General features: G+C 38.4%; 1 pseudogene; it reads right to left on the reverse strand.

The window, feature by feature from the left end:
• Positions 1 to 10,387: 10,387 nt before the first annotated feature.
• LOC143387361 (histone RNA hairpin-binding protein pseudogene) lies at positions 10,388 to 11,925 on the reverse strand (annotated as a pseudogene).
• Between the last annotated feature and the right edge of the window lie 675 nt (positions 11,926 to 12,600).

Consider the following 12,600-nt stretch of genomic DNA (forward strand, 5'->3'; position numbering starts at 1 on the left):
TTGTATTCCCAGCCACTTTTGTTTATTTTTGGTATTTAACTTGACTTGGTTTCTCCTCTGATTAGTATTTTCTTTAGTGTAATACCTCCCTCTGCTGATTTTCATTGGTGTTTTTTGTTTCCTCCTTATGGAATATTTTGTCAAGGATATTCTGTAGTGCAGGCTTTCTAGTGGTAAATTCCTTTAATTTTTATTTATTGTGGAAGGTTTTTATTTTTTCATTAAATCTAAAGCTTAATTTTGCTGGATATAAGATTCTTGGTTGGCGTCCACTTTTTTTCAGAGCTTGGTATATGCTGTTCCAGGATGTTCTAGCTTTCAGACTCTGGGTTGAAAAATTTGCAGTGATCCTAATTGTGTTTCCCCTATATGTAATGTGATTCATTTCTCTTGTGGCTTTTCAATATTCTCACCTTATTCTGTTTGCTAGGTATTTTCATTATAATGTGCCTTGGTGTGGATCTGTTGTGGTTTTGTACATTTTGTGTCCTGCAAGCCTCTTGTACTTGATTTTCCATTTCATTTCATCTTTGGGAAATTTTCTGATATTATTCCATTGAGTAGGTTGTTAATTTATTTGGTTGGAACTCTAGGCCTTCCTCTATCCCAATAATTCTTAAATTTGGTCTTTTTATGTTATCTGATAATTCTTGATGTTTCTTACTCATGGTTTCTTACCATCTTCACTGTGTGGACAACATTCTTCCCAAGATTATATATTTTGTCTTAATTGTCTGAGGTCTAAGTGACCTAATCTGTTTTTGATGCTTTCTATTAAGCTTTTAATTTGGCTTATTGTTTCTTCCATTTCAAGGATTTCTCTTTGTTTGTTTGTTCATTTGTTTGTTTTTTCACAACTCTATCACTTTGTTGAAGTAATCTTTTGCTTCCTGTATTTGCTTATGTAGCTCTTTATTGAAATGATCTTTTGATGCCTGTATTTGCTTTCTTATATCATCCTTTAATTCACAGAACATTTTAATTATGTACAAGCTGAACTCCTTCTCTGTAATTTCTTCTGTTGTGTTGGTCATGGATTTTTAATAATGTAATATCTTGGTTTGTTGGGGGCACTTTCTTCCCTTGTTTTTATTTTTATTTTTTTTTTATGTTATTCATGTGTCTTCCCTTCTAGCTCTGTGGATCTGAGGCATTACAGTTTTTACCCTATAGGATTATGGTGTACCTGCAGATTTCCAATACCTCTCCTTTAAGGAGGAGAACCATGTGAACAGATCCCCAAACAAACAATCTAGCAATATACAACTTTAAAACAAATAGCTGCTATTAAGACTGTTTAAGGTTTTGTCACAATATACAGATGGTAAATTTAATCATTTTCTACAATATAAACAGTAGGATAGCAAAAGAGTCTAGAGTGTCTGATGGTGGACAAAGAACCTAGGGTGAGGTTTAGGATGAGATATTGAGGGGGTCAGAAGTGAGAATATAGAGTTTTAGATCTTAGAAAGCATGAAAGAGGAATCTAAAGAAGTTGGCTAGTAGCAGGAGAAGAGAAAGAAGTGATTTTGGGGGAGACAAGTAAGTGGGAAGACAGTTAAGTACAAAAAACAAACAAACATTAACATTAAGAAAAGTAAAAAAAATGTAAAAATAGGAGATAAAAGAAAATACAGCACCATTGTAATACACTATTCAAATATCCCAGTCCTCAGTAGCCTAATTCTTGAAAAATATTGGTTTCACAAAGTTGGGGATGTGAGGGCAGGAGAAGAGACAGAGAAAGAAAAAAAATCTCAAAGGAAGATACAAGGATAGTTTTTTTTAAGAGATCAGTATCTTTCCAGCTTCCCTTCTCATCCAATAGGTGGGGTTGTCTGTTGTTTTCTGATATTTCCACCCTCAGGATGATGAAGATTATTAGGACAGGGGGGTTAATCTTAGAGGTGTGGCTCCTGGAGGTGGGGTATAGTACTTGCCTTCCCTTATGGGAAATTCTGGGATGGGTCTGTCAATTGGTTAACAGTCCTGAAAATAACCTTGTCTTTGACTCCTGGGTAGGTTGATGGGGTGGTCCTAAACCTAGGCCTGGGGTTCAACATGGGTCTGCCAGTTGGCAGGTGGTCCTAGGTCAGGGCCTGGGCCTTGGCTCTTGTGTTGGCTCCTGCCTTGGCTCTGGCGGGGTGGTCCTGGTCTGGGGCCTGGGTTCCAACATGGTCTGCTGGTCAGAGTCCCAGTTCTAGGCCCGGGTTCTTCTTTTTATCATATTATCATATATATATATATTCTTTTTATATTAATTTCTTTGTATGTTTTTTGGTACCCTCTCTATCTGTTTTCTTCCCATTTTTCTGTCTCCCAAGAATCTCTTTCTCTCTGTTCTCCTACTACTAGCCACCTTCTTTTGACTTCTCATATACATTTTCCTTAGGTCTAATACTTCTGTATACTCACCTCCTACCTCCTTAACATCTCATCCCACATCCCCACCCACCATTCCTTCTTTGTCCACCATTAGAAACTGTAAACCCTTTCACAATCCTATTGTACATGTTGTAGATAATAATTGAAAACATCATTTTGTCTATTGCAACAAAATAGTAAATGTCTTAATAGGAGCTGTTTGGTTTCAGGCTTCATAAAATTCCCCAAACAAGCCAACATACTATATTATTAGAATCCATGCCCAGCACAGTAGAAGAAGTGTCAGAAAAAGAGTTCAGGGTATACATGATTAAAATGTTCTGCAAGCTAAAGAATGATATAAGAAAGCAAACACAGGAAACAAAAATCACTACAATAAAGAGCTATGTGATCTAATACAGGAAGCAAAAGATTACTTCAATAGAGATTCTAAAACAAACAATCAGGACTTCTTGAAATGAAGGATATAATAAACAAAATTAAAAACATAATAGAAAGCATAACCAACAGACTAGATCACTTGGAAGATAGAACTTCAGATAATGAGAATAAAACATATAACCTTAAAAATAAAGTTGACCAACCAATAAATGTATAGATGAACTGATTATCAAAAGAAGAAGTACAACTGTCCAACAACTGTATTTTAAAATGTTTAACATCTTTAACCACCAAGGAAAGTCAAATCAAAACTACAGTGAGTTACCTTCTCATGCCAGTCAGAATGGCAATAATTAAGAATACAACAGTAATAAATGCCGGTGAGGATACAGAAAAAAGGAACTCATATACACTCTTTGTGGGAATGTAAATTGGTAGAGCCACTGTGGAAATCCCTGTGGAGGTTCCTCAAAAATCTAAAAAGAGTACTACCATATGATCCTTCTGTACCATTCTTTGGGGTTTATCTGAAAAAAACTCAGCACGTTTTAGTAATACCTGGATTCCTATGTTTATCACAGCACAATTCACAATAGCTAATTTATGAAATCAGTCCAGACATCAGACAACAGATGAATACATATACACAATGAAGTTTTTTTTTTTTAGTCTTAAGAGGAATTAAGTTATGACATTTGCAGGAAAATAGATGGACCTGGAAGAGTATCATATGAAGCCAAATGAACCTGACTCAAAAAAATCAAACAAAACATGTATCGTGTGTTTTCCCTCATCAGGAGAAGCCAAAGAGCAAAGAAAAAGACATCATGAAAATAGAAATGTAACCAATAGGGTAGGGGGAGAGGATTAATAGGAGGAGTAAGAGGAAGTATTGACGAGTAAAATCGATCAAATTTATGTATATATATACACACACACACACACACACACACACGATTGTGTCACAATGAAACCCAACATTATGTAAAATTAATATGTACCAATAAAAGAAATTCCTCTTCATCTAGGCCATCTCCCTTCCCCTTTTCCTTTCATTATCCTTCCCTGCATCCCACAACTTTTACACTCACATTTACATATTACATGTAGTAAAATAAGCAGGTACTTTAAATTGATATTTACATTTCATTGACTCTTTCTCCCCCGGACAACTTTCCAAAATAATGGAAATGACAGAAACGTTTATCCATGAAGCTATTCACATAATCGTAGAAACTGAAAATACAATAAACATTATAAAGTAAGTATAGAACAAAGTATGTTACCTCTGTCACCTTTATATATTTTTTTTTCTTTTTTACAGTACTGGAGATTGTGCCCAGGATTTTGTGCATTTTAGGCAAGCATTCTAATTCTGAACTACACTCAGCCTTTGTATTATCAGTTTAAAAGAAATTGTAGAGACTATATAAAACAGAAAAATTTTACACACAGAATTAACTTTAGAAGATTTAGTAAAATGTATTCCATGCTTGTATAATTATATCAAAATGGATTCAACTGTCATGTAGAACTAAAAGGAACCAATAAATATATAAGTGTACTGTGATAACAAATGGGTACATGTGGTACCTTGGAAAAATTCAGAAGAAAGTATAATAAAATTGTGATGTTACCGGTACAGATTCTTTTCTTCCCTTCTTTACATTTTCTATAACCATCACATTTACTTTATAAAGAAAATTCATGTGTAAGAAACCAAAATATATTATCTTTTCTCCAGAATGGGGAAAAAAGTGTAAGAAATAATGCCTATTTACTATAAATAGGCATTTATAGTAAAAAAAAATTTGTCTATGCCCCTCCTTTTTTTTGCCAGACTGAATAATTTTAACAATTTTGCACATGAATATCCATCTAGTTAATTATACTAAAGGATTATAATTATGAAGTCATATCAGGTGAATCTCTCTAAAAATAAATCTTTTATTGCCACATTGAAAATACACTTTTGATTGTTCCAAAATGGATGAGTATATTTTTAAAAAGCCATTATTACAGGAAGAAACCATGCTATGAAGGCTCTTATGCCTATAAATAACAAATATTTCCTGGTTTTGAAGTGCAAAGACAATAAATCTATAAATGGGCAAAGAAAATGCGCAGACACTTCATAGAGAGAAAAATACCAATGGTCCACAAATATAGGAAAAAATGTTAATATTTCTTGAGTTTTTTGGTTTTTCTAGCAATTAGAGAAATGCAAACTAAAACTGTACCAAGATTTCATCTCAAGCAGGTCAAAATGGCAATTATGAAGAATACAAGTAACAATAAGTGTCGGTGAGGATGTGGGGAAGAAGTTACACTTGTCCATGGCTGTGGGACTGCAAAGTGGTGCAACCACTCTGGAAATCAGGGTGGAGATTCCTCAGGAAACTGGGAATGGAACCACCATGTGTACCAATTACCTCTCTCCTCAGTCTACACCCAGAGAACTCAAAATCAGCATACTATAGTGATGCAGGCACATCAATGTTCACACCAGCTCAATTCACAATTGCTCACTGTTGAACCAACACAGCTGTCCTTCACCAGATGAATGGGTGAAAAAAATGGACTACATACACACATGGAATATACCCAAACTAAGAAGAGTGATACGCATTGCCAGTCAGTGGATGGAACGGGGGACTGCAATGCTAATGGAGTTATTCAATCCCCCCAAACTAAAGGCCCAGTGTTTTCTCTAGTATGCAGATGCTATCTCACAATAAGTAGGGGGTAGGAAAGAATGGAAGTACATTGGATTTATCAAAGGGGAATGAAGGAAAGGGAGGGGCAATCTCAATATAGAAGATAGTAGAATGAATCAGACTTTACTTTCCTATGTGCATATGAATAAATGACTCACAAAAAATTTTTGTGACATTCAAAATAGAACTCTTCTTTGTTAGGGGTAGTGTTTCATATCAGTTCTTGGTTTGGCACCCAGTGTCACAGGCTGGCTCATGTACTCTCAAACTTCCTACATTCAAGTCCTAACACTCAGACCTTGATTCTGAGGTAACAATGGAAGGCAGAACCTTTACCAGTATAGTTACGGTACATTCACACGAGTTCACATGGCTTTGTCCTAAAATGGTGTGACTCACGTCCTTGTAAGAAAAGATTTGGATACAGACAATGCTCAGAGGGGAGACCAGAAAAGGACACAACTACAGGTGGCCATCTTCAAGTCAAGAAGAGAGGTCACAGGAGGAAGCAAATCTAAAAACACATTCATCTTGGATTTCTGACCTTTTGAGCACTCAGTCTGTGGTACTCTGATCTGATAGCTCTAGCAAACCAGTACACACAGTAATGCTAAATTTGTAAAATGGAGAATGGATTTCTACTTCCCAGGGGGAGGATATTTAGGAAATTCCTCTGCTGTTTTGGTAAATAGTATGTATATATAAAATTATTCCTAAATAACATTTTTATATTAAATACCTGAATGAATCCAGGTGTGGTGGCACATAACTGTTATTCCACCAGCTTGGGAGGCTGAGGCAGGAGGATCACAAGTTGAAGGCCAGCCTCAGCAACTTAATGAGGCACTAGGCAACTCAGTGAGGCCCTGTCTCTAAATAAAAATAAAAAGGGCTCAGTGGTTAAGTGCCCCTGGGTTCCATACTGATACTAAAAACAAAACAACAGAAAACCAACCAACTAACAACTGGAATGAACACCCTGCAGCCAAAATCCAGGAACATAATCAAAAAAACGTAAATTCAGAAATTACATAAATTACATAACTAACGTTATGGTTTGGATGCCAGGGATCCCTCAAAAGCTCATGTGTGACCAAGGCAAGAAGGTTGACCAGGAAATGCCTGAAGTGAGGCAGAACATCATGGCAGAAATATTGTCAGGACATTGTCACCATGAAGCAGAGATGGGGAGAGCAAGAAAGAGAGAGACAGAGATCCTCACCTCGACAAGATAGACCCTACAAAGGCTGCCCTTAGTGAGCCAGCTCCTCTAGCCACACAACACGTGCCCACAGCTCTGCCCACATTATCCCTGTCAGTGCTTTAATCCACTGGTTGGGTTAAGGTTGTGTGAAACCCGATCATTTCACCTATAAACCTTTTGTATTGTGTCACTCATAAAATTTGGGGGGGGGGGGCACCTCACATGTAAACCATGACAGCACTTTTGCTACAATGTGTCATCTATGTTTTATCTTGGAATTCATGGAAATTTTTAGTTGATGTGTCTCGGTGGGTTGAAAATTTTAGGCCTTTATTTTCTGTGAATATCACCCCTCCCCACTTTTTTTTTTCATTTCAGGTTTCTTTTAATGGATCAATGACCTGGGAATAAAACCAGAGACCCTGTATCTAATAAAAGAAAAAGTAGGCCCTAATCTCTATCATGTGGGATCAGGCCTCAACTTCCATAATAAGACTCTTATAGCACAATAATTAAAACCAAGAATCAGTAAATGGGATGGAATCAAACTTAAAAGTTTCTTCTCAGCAAAAGAAAGAATCTCTGAGGTAAATAGAGAACCTCCATCTTGGGAGTAAATCTTTACCCCTCACACATCAGACAGAGCATTAATCTCTAGGGTATATAAAGAACTCAAAAGGCTAAGCACCAAAAAAACCAAATAACCCAATCAACAAATGGGCCAAAGACCTGAACAGACACTTCTCAGAAGAGGACATACAATCAATCAACAAATATGAAAAAAACGCTAATCATCTCTAGGAATTAGGAAATGCAAATGAAAACCACTCTAAGATATCATCTCACTCCAGTCAGAATGGCAGCTATTATGAAGAGAAACAACAGTAAATGTTGGTGAGGATGTGGGGGTAAAGGCACACTCATACATTGCTGGTGGGACTGCAAATTTGTGCAGCCAATATGGAAAGCAGTATGGAGATTCCTTGGAAAACTGGGTATGGAACCACTATTTGACCCAGCTATCCCACTCCTCAGTCTATACCCAAATGACTGGAAAACAGTATACTACACGGACACAGTCACATCAATGTTTATAGCAGCACAATTCATAATAGCTAAACTGTGGAGCCAATCTAGATGCCCTTCAGTGGATGAATGGATAAAAAAATGTGGCATATATACACAATGGAATATTACTCAGTAATAAAAGAGAATAAAATCATGGCATTTGCAGGTAAATGGATCGAGTTAGAGAAGATAATGCTAAGTGAAGTTAGCCAATCCCCCCCCCCAAAAAAAAACAAATGCTGAATGTTTTCTCTGATATAAGGAGGCTGACTCATAATGGGGTAGGAAGAGGGAGCATGGGAGGAATAGATGAACTATAGATGGGACACAGGGTTGGGAGGAAAAGGGAGGGTGCATGGAGTTATTAATGATGGTGAAATGTGATGGACATTATTGTCCAAAGTACATGTATAAAGACACAATTTGGTGTGAATATACTTTGTATGCATCTAGAGATATGAAAAATTGTGCTTTATATGTGTAGTAAGTATTGTAGTGCATTCCACTGTCATATATGAATTAAAAAATAAATATTTATTTTTTAATTGTAGTTGGACACCATACCTCTATTTTATTTATTAATTTTTATGTGGTGCTGAGGATCGAACCCAGGGCCTTGAACAAGCTAGGCAAGTGCTCTACTGCTGAGCCACAACCCCAGCCCTCAATTCAGCTTTCTAAATATCCATAGGTTAGAATGCTTATGTATAATATACTTCAGATCACTTCATGTTCTAAATCTTTTTTTTTTAATATACATTTTTAGATGCTGGGGATTGAACGCAGGGCCTGGTCATACTAAGCCCAGACTTTACCACCAACCTACATCCACGGTCCTAAACCTTTAATTTGAATTTCTCATTCTGACTATGGATACTTAGTAACCTGTTTTGCCATTTCAAGAAGATTTCTTCTACAGTTTCTAATCTATTCAGTCCAGTAAATGTGATTTTTTTTTTTTTTGTACCAGGGACTGAACCCACTCGACCACTGGGTCCCATCCCCAGCCCTATTTTGTAATTTATTTAGAGACAGGGTCTCACTGAGTTGCTTAGGGCCTTGCTGTTGCTGAAGCTGGCTTTGAACTCACAATCCTTGTGCCTCAGCCTCCTGAGCTGCTGGGATGATGGGTGTGTGCCACCGTGCCCAGCTAAATGTGAAATTGCACATTGTAGATACTATATTTTTAGTTCTTTGCAGTTTCATTTGATACCTTAAATTTTCCATTTTTCTCAGGAAATAACCAATCTTTTCATCTATTGTACCAGGATGAACTATTATTACATCAATTACATGTCTTTTTAGAGCATTATCATCTAATTCCAATACCTGGAACACCACAAGATATACTTAAAATTCTTGTGTTTATTTTAGGTTTGTAGATCATGGGCTTCCATTTTTTCCCAGGTCTCATAGATCTTTATATAATTTTGTATAAGTTACATAAGAAAGAAGGCTGGGGTAGCTCAGTGGTAGAGCACTTACCTAGCATGTGCAAGGCCCTGGGTTCGATCCTCAGCACCCCACAAAAATGAATAAATAAAATAAAGATGTTATCGTATCCAACTTAAAAAATATTTTAAAAAATAAATTACATAAGAAACAAACATTTTGATTGTTCCTTCCAAAGACAGAGTAAGCCTTTTTCCTGTCTCCATTGATGATGAGGAGGATGAGCACTCAGGTTCCCAACAGAGTGGAGTCCAGCACAGACTCTGCTTTACCAGCAGGTAGGTGCCACCTGCCTGCTACCCCCTAAACCCAAGTCTCCAGATCTGCCTCTGGTTATTCTGTTTTGTTTCAAGAGCACTTTCATGTGATGCACTATGAATCCTGGAATTTTCTGTATGGAAATCATGGAGTACGTGAGCAGCAATGTCAGGAAACCAGGTGGTCCACGTGAAAATGGAATGGGGAAGAGGACGTCCATCAGACATCACAGGGAGAGGATCTACAGAACCTCAGGAGGATCTAGGGACCTCTCACCCCCAGAATCTAGGCATCACAACATGTGGAAAGGATATGGGTTAATTTGATCTTTGAATCCAAGTAAGAGAACTTGGAGTTGTCTACAAGATTGGGACGCTTTTTTTTTTTTTTTCAGTTTTTTCCTTTTTATTTTTGCAACATCATTCCATACAAAAGCAATGAAAACACAACAGTTTAACAAGTTTACAATTGAATATCTGTACACATTATCATTTACAATAATTTTACACTGTCAATTAACTTATTGTAAAAAACACTCTAAGTCGCTCTGTTGCCTTAACTGTCTCATCAGTTAAGACCTACCTAGTGCTATTTACAAGTACCCAATCAAAGACTTTAACTTACATAAAACCCATTAATTTAACATCTTTGTTCAGAGCTCTGTATGGGAGGGAAAAAAACTATTGGACTTATTGATAAAAGGCCAGAAAACACATTTTCACAAAATCATCGTATGTCTCACACTGAATATACTTTGTCAAGTACCTGCAAAGAAAACCACCCTATATTGGTCCTTTGAACACATGGTAAAGTTTACAACCAGCCCACTGACAAGCGGCAACTAAAAGTCTAAGGAGGCTGTGGGAAACTAGTTCACTTGCACTGGGCTTTCCAACTTGAGAGTGGAAACACCATGCACCCAAGTTTGCTCAAGACTGCTTCGCAATCAATATTCCTTGGATTCAGCACCATTTACAAGTTAAAACATGCAAAACACTCACTATACACAAAATTAATGTTTCTAAGAAAGTAAGGCAAGAACAACAACTCATCCTAAGACCATGAACTACTGACAGACACCACCCAGCTACCAGTGCACATCACAGGCCTACATGTTTGGCGAACCTCTGGTTGGCCAGAAATGGCACCTGCTTCTCCCAGTGGCCACCAGGTGGCAGTCAACTCATAGCAGAGAAGTCTTTCAAGGGCTCAGTTAAGCAAGCTTCCAAATCAAATTCGTCTTCCACTTGGCAGTCCACGTGTCTGACCTTGGTGGGTGTGCCAGAATACGCATCAAAGTTATCCTGTGAGCTCGTCTGGGACTCAGAGCTGCTTTCTGTGGATTCAGTTTCCATTTCCCCAAGGTCCACAGGGTGTATTTCTTGCAAATCACAGCCTTCTTCAGCTGGAGGATCCCAGAAGTGTAGAGCCACCTTCCAGAGCTTGATCTGCTGGTCCCATGAACGTCGACTATACTTCTTAAATTTATTGGGGGTCTTGGGGTGAATGCCAGGTTGTCGAAGGTGTCTGGGGACCTCTTTAATATAGCGATAGTAGGCAATAGTGTTCTTTCCATAGTTGATCTGCTTTTGTCTTCGCATCAGGACATTTTCATCTGTCTCCACGTCAGCTGGCACTGTAGACGCTGACTCTTTTGAATCAGAACTTCCTGATGATGATTTCCGCTCTCTTCCAAAGTCATTTATGAGGAGTTTTCTTTTATATCTTGAAATTTCTTTGTTAACTCTGGTCCTCATTTCATCTTCCTCAACGGCATTGGCCCAGTCTGAACACCGAGAACGGAGCTTGGGGCCTTCAGGAGTGGTGAAACTCGCGGGTCTGCGGTCATCAGCCGGGTGCTGGCCCTCCTCCGCGTCCTCGGGCTTCCTGCGCCTCCTGTCCGCTCTGCGCTTCACCTGAGGCTCCATCCCTTAGGGGACGATGGGCTAGCACCGCGGTCGCGGAGGCTCCCAGAGGCAGGCGGGCCAACAAGCCAAGGCGGAAGGGACGGCGGCGGCGTGCTCGGCGCCTGCGCGGACAGGCTCTGATTTTTATTTATTTATTTATTTATTTATTTATTTATTTATTTATTTATTTATTGTCAAGGGAACTCATAGGAAATTTTGAGCACCTCTCCTCAGATGGTTGTTATCCAGAATATAATCAAATCAAGGGGACAAGCAAAATGTTCCACTGGGGACTCCATAGTTCTGTGCTCCCCAGTGGGATCTTGTCACCTTAGTAGAGACACTAAAATTGCAGGCTGCAGAGAGATGAGCTCAGAGCACCCTTTCCTTAGAACCATGCAGGTTATGCTCAGGTGCACCAAGTGCCCCGCATCTTTCCAGGTAAGTGCCTCTCTGTTCCACAGAGATAGTGAGTGAGTACCTGGGGCTTGTAGGAGGAGGTTGCCTGGGGCAAACTGGGTCTAGGAGTGAGGTTTTTGGTAGCTTGCGACATCCAGCTCTCACCCCTATATTTAAGAAGACTAAGGTGCTCTGTGAAATGTGAACAAGGAGACCTTCCTAGGTTGCATCATCCTTTGTGACACAGATAGTTAGGTGCTGTTTTCAATAGGAAGTGCCAATTGTGTCAGGTTTCTATTTAATTTTCTTCTAGCAACTATAGCAGTGCTCATGTTACATATGTGTTTCCCTGTTTAATATGCTATTTACTCCTAAACCAATAATCAGGGATGTAATAAGTCACCTGTCTGCTTTGTACTAAATATACTCAGGTTTCCTTCTCTCACCTTCCTGAACAAATAGAATATTACTGATCTGTGACTACTAGACTCTGAGGAATTAAAAACCATAATTTTATATAGCCCAGAAGGTAATGAGTGTAACCTCACATGGCCACAGGCATCTATTTAACTTTCTCATGCAATCTTTGTTGTCCTACATTTAATTCACAATTTAAAAGTGAATAGTGCCACTTCATAGTGGGTGCTCTGCTCATGAGAAAATTTCAAGTGAGAGGACAGTGGTCCTGTGTCACCTTCCCAGGAAAAGACAGGTGAATCTGATTGTGGTGTTCTTCTCCTTACCCCAACAACAATGTAACAGAATTGTCCATAGCTAGGTAAGAAGAATATTTGTGTCCATTAATCTTCTTTCTTTCATTATTCACTTA

Source organism: Callospermophilus lateralis, assembly GCF_048772815.1.
Source record: "Callospermophilus lateralis isolate mCalLat2 chromosome 10 unlocalized genomic scaffold, mCalLat2.hap1 SUPER_10_unloc_2, whole genome shotgun sequence".
NCBI classification, from domain to species: Eukaryota; Metazoa; Chordata; class Mammalia; order Rodentia; family Sciuridae; genus Callospermophilus; species Callospermophilus lateralis.